This window comes from Sarcophilus harrisii, chromosome 2, assembly GCF_902635505.1.
Source record: "Sarcophilus harrisii chromosome 2, mSarHar1.11, whole genome shotgun sequence".
Classification (NCBI taxonomy): Eukaryota; Metazoa; Chordata; class Mammalia; order Dasyuromorphia; family Dasyuridae; genus Sarcophilus; species Sarcophilus harrisii.
In genome coordinates, this window is record NC_045427.1 from 3,094,572 (window position 1) to 3,099,089 (window position 4,518).

General features: G+C 52.5%; 1 long non-coding RNA gene across 1 annotated transcript; it reads right to left on the reverse strand.

Moving 5' to 3' along the window:
• Positions 1-887: 887 nt before the first annotated feature.
• Positions 888-4,310, reverse strand: LOC116421211. Its single transcript, XR_004231504.1, has 2 exons — positions 3,613-4,310; positions 888-3,033 (listed from the first exon to the last, which is right to left on the reverse strand). It is a non-coding gene; the product is annotated as an uncharacterized LOC116421211 (long non-coding RNA).
• Positions 4,311-4,518: the final 208 nt, after the last annotated feature.

Consider the following 4,518-nt stretch of genomic DNA (forward strand, 5'->3'; position numbering starts at 1 on the left):
TCCTGGTGATTGTGTTCCTGATTGTGTAAGTCCTGGCATTTTCTTGGCTTCTATTTTTTAGTTCTTCCCTCCCTTCTTCCCTCCCTTCCTTCCTTCATTCCTCCTTTTCTTCCTTCTTTCCTCCCTCCTTTCCCTCTTTCCTTCCTCCCTCCTTTCCCTTTTTCCTCCCTCCCTCCTTCCCTTTCCTTCCTTTCCTTCCTTCCCTCCTTCTTTCCTTCCTTCCTCCCTCTCTGCCTCCCTCCCTCCCCATTTTCTCTCCTTGTCCCTTTCTTTCCCTATCATCTCCTTCACTCCTTTGGCCTTTGTGAACATCTCCTTTCCGTCCTATCCATCATAGGACAAAATAGCACACGTCACTTCCTTTGTCCTTTGTCTCCACTTCTGGATTTGCACGGTTGCACTGTCCATGGACTTTGGGGACGGGCCCAGGTTGCCTATGGGTGGGGCCCCTCCCCCCCTCGCCAGGCCGGTGGGGAGCCGGGTGCTTGGCGGCCCATCCCCAGCAGGACCGTCGATTTGTGCCCCGGTTGTCCCAAACCCTCTCTGGTGACCTTTGCTCTCCCTTTGGATGAGGAGGGAGAATTGGCCCAGTTTCCCTCCCAGGAAGCCAAGGCCTGATTGAGTTTTATACCCAGGTGTTTGCCATCGATCCTGACACAAAGCCATGTTCTGGAAAACTATAAACCAACCTAATTTATAGAAATAAACCGAGTGAGAATCATTATTTTTTATTGGTACCACTTAATGTGCAGAAAATGTGTGCTTTCCCAAAATATGGAAAAACTGTTCTGTGCATGCCCCTTATTGGGGCCAAATGTGGAGGGTGACTCGGTTGGCCCATGTAAGCTTTCTTTCATATCTTGGCAGTGGTGATTTCCATTTCTATTCCTTCGGTATCCATAATCTCCCTGGAATCAGAACCAGATGCTTTGAGATCACTGGACAGCTCCCCCTCCCACATTCTTAACGTGCATCGGGAAGGGTTATTGTTGTGGCAAAGCAAACAATGGCTGTGCTGGGAGAGTCGCGGGGGCCGCGGACCGGGGCGGGGGGCAGAGGCCCCTTGACCTTCGGACCGTCCGCTTGCTGCCCGTGGGGGCCAGCGGCCTCCCGGGTTTGGGACTCGAGTTTCTATTGGGGAGGTCATGTGGCCAGCAGCTTGAGGTCTAGAGGATGCGAGAGGGGAGAGGGAGGGGCCCAGAGGTCTTTCTTGTGGTTCAGGATGTGGGGCACACGTGGCCATCCAGTCCTGGCTTATCAGGAGATGTGGAGCAGGTCACACAACGCCAGCATCATGGGCAGAACGAGTCAGTCCCTGCATCTGTGGTTCGGGTTCACAGGATCCTAGAGTGAGAAGGGATCATTGGGTGGTCCAAATGGGGAAACTGAGTCCAGCGGAACTGTCTGCTTTCACTCTACCATTTTATATGGAGAGTGACCAGGAGCCTTGTGAAGGCCTTGAATGCCAAACAACTCACCAGGGCTCCGTCTCCACCCCACAGAATGCCATGGTTGGAGTTTGTGCTTTGAGGGGTTCATTATGGAGATACAAGGGGATGAGCCATCTGGGTCCTCTATATCCAAACACCTGGAGGATTTCCCATGAGCTCCCCCCAGACTCTCAGATCTGCCGGGAGTTTTCTAGGGCATCTGCTCAACACTAGAAGACCTCAGCTGGCGTGGCTGCCGCAGGGAGAGCAGGGGCAGCGCTGGGCTTCCCAGGCCCGCCGCTAAGGCCTCTGGCTCTGCTCTCCTTCCCCCTGCCTCTGACCTGTCTACACTGCAGTGGTGGGAGGGGCACAGGGCCAGATGTTTCTCATCAACAAATCGGGAGTCGCTCCTGAGGCCGGGAAAGCTGACCAGGGGCTGGAGGATCTGGCGTTTGAGGAGATGAAGTGAGCGGACCCTTGTGAAAGGTACTGGGGTACCACGGAGTGGTCCAGAGAGCCAGAGGCCCTCCCTTCGGGGAGATCGCCTCCGGCGATACCTGAGACTTCTCCAGACCCTTGGGCCTACCAAGTCCCAGAGTCTGAACTGAGAGGGATCTTGGCAATCACTTAGTTCAACCCTCATTTGCAACGGAGGCCCAGCAAGGGGCAGGGCCTGAGTCCGTGCTCCTTTGTTCCTATCTGAGTCCGTGCTTCTTTGTTCCATTGCTTCCTATCTCGTTCTCCATCTTCCTGGTGATCTGGGATGAGAGGAGGGATTCCAGGAAGAGGGGTCAAGGGGAGCCATAAAACAGTTCTCCTAAAAGACTGTGAAAGCTCCACAAATTCATGGGGTCTGTGATCTCATCCCAGAAGCACATATGGAGGGCCGAGCCTCCGGGCCCGCCTGTCTGATTCCTTCTTCAATGGGAAGACTCCTTTCTCATCCCCTGACCAGGAGGCTCCATTCTATGACTCGGTAGAACGTGGTCAGGAGCTGGTGAGGAGAGAAGCAGGAGGGAGGTGGACATGGGAGACCTCATGGCTTCAGTGGCCGTCCAATCCATGATCTCCTTGAGGTGGGCACCCCTTCCCAAAGCACAGGGCAGGCCTTAGCTGTGCCCCTTCGCCCTCTGCCCCTCTTCTCCCTGGGTGGCTGCCCACTGGCTGGGCTCCATCTCTCTGCCTTACTGGCCCAGCTCCTTCTCTGGCCCTCTGGCCCTTGGTGATAGCTTCGACTCTGATTCTTGTCCGTAGGTCGCCAACTGGCGCCCAGGGTGAATGTCTCCACCACTCCTAGGGCATCTCATGGCTTGGATCTTTGGGAGGTCTCAGTGTTCTGGGACCTGCAGGTGATTAACCAATCTATCATCAAGTATGTCAAGTGTCTACACTGGGGAAATCATCCCTGTGAAAGAGAGAGGTCTGGATGTCAGGGAATAGCTTGGGCTGTCTCTGTGTGTGCTCGTGGAGCCAGTTTTCAGCAGGAACTCAAGCTCAGCTTCAGTGGGAGCTCATATTTACTCATCACTCATCCTGGTGTCATACCATCCCCCGTCAGCATTTATATGAACGTAAGTGCTGGGAGGCTCACGGAACCTAGAACCTAAAACATCAGAGTGAGGAGGGACTTTAGAACAGAGAACTGAAAATATCAGAACTGAGAAGGAACTTAGAGCATAATGTCAGAGATGAGAGGAATCTTCGAATACAGAGCATGGCCTATGAGGGTTAGGAGGGACTCTGAAAGTTAGAACGGAGACCATCCTGGCTGGGAGGGACCTTAGGACATGGGTTGTCTAAGAACTTGACTTTAGAACAAAGAACAGAGAATGTGAAAGTTGGAAGAACCTTCATATTTAAAAACAGATCTGAGAGAGACTTTGGGACAGAGAATGTCAGAGCTGGGAGAGGGCTTGGGATGTTTTGAGCCCCGAACAGCTATGGGACCCCACGATCTAGGAAATCCTGCTTCAATTTACCTCTAAACTCATTGTTGGTGATTCTAAGTGTGTTAAGAACGGTTTCTTTTGGTCTGTTACCAAAGGGAAGAGACATGTAAATTTAACAGAGGGAATGTGAGAATTTATTATTATTTAGTGAATTTGGGATACTTTTAAAAGGGAATAAAAATACATTCATCTAATAAGCTGGTGTCTCTTCTCTCCCCGGCCCCCCAGCTTACCGAGGAGGACCACCTCCCTGAGTCATGGACATGGAGACGTGGATTCCAATCCTTGTTCTGCCTCTCTTGTCTGTGTAACCAAGAACGAGCTGATGACCCTCTTCTCCAACTTTCTGCTTACAGGTAAGGAAATGAGCCCCCCGGGGGTGGGGTATAAAGTGGATTTGGGGCTCAAACCTAGACCTTCCCCCTCAAAGTGGAGAACTCTGCCGCTGCTCTCGTGATTCCTCGGCAACTTGGACAAGCGATCACTGTGACGCAGGCTTGGTACTGGCTCCCTGTAGAAGAACACAGAGGGGCTCCACCCTTACAGAGCTTTAATCTCCTTGAAATCATGGGCCCCATCCCGTGGGGATCGTTCCTTTCTGTACCAAACACTGAAGTCTTTGGACTGAGTCCTAACCCTGCCACGGAACGCGTTCTCTTCCTCCATCCATGTCCCTCTTCTGTCTGTCTGATGGCCGTTCCTGTGATGTTCACAGTTCTTCACGTGGAATGGACACTTAGGAAATGTTTCCAGAGCTCTGTGGCTGGGTCCCGGAGTCCCCCATTCTGACTGTGTACTGCAGACGACACAGACTGTGATGTGCTCAGCAAGAGTGATTCCCAGAGGGGAGCTGTCTCTGAATTGCACATCGAAGCCCGTCCTGGTCTCCTCAGGTGAGCTCGTGTCTTCTGGGTCTTCCTCCAGACTCCCAGGCAGGTGGTTAGGATCTGCCCAAGCTTGGGCACAGGGCGAAGAGCTCAGAATGGCCTACCTCTGTGTCACAATGGGGCCAGGCAAGTAGAAATAAAGTCATACTTACCAATGCCCAGACAGCATTCTGCAACTGTGGCTCTTGATTTTGGAGAGACTAATGAGTTTGAGACCCTTGGAGAAGGAGAAAAGAGGAAGGAAAACAAATC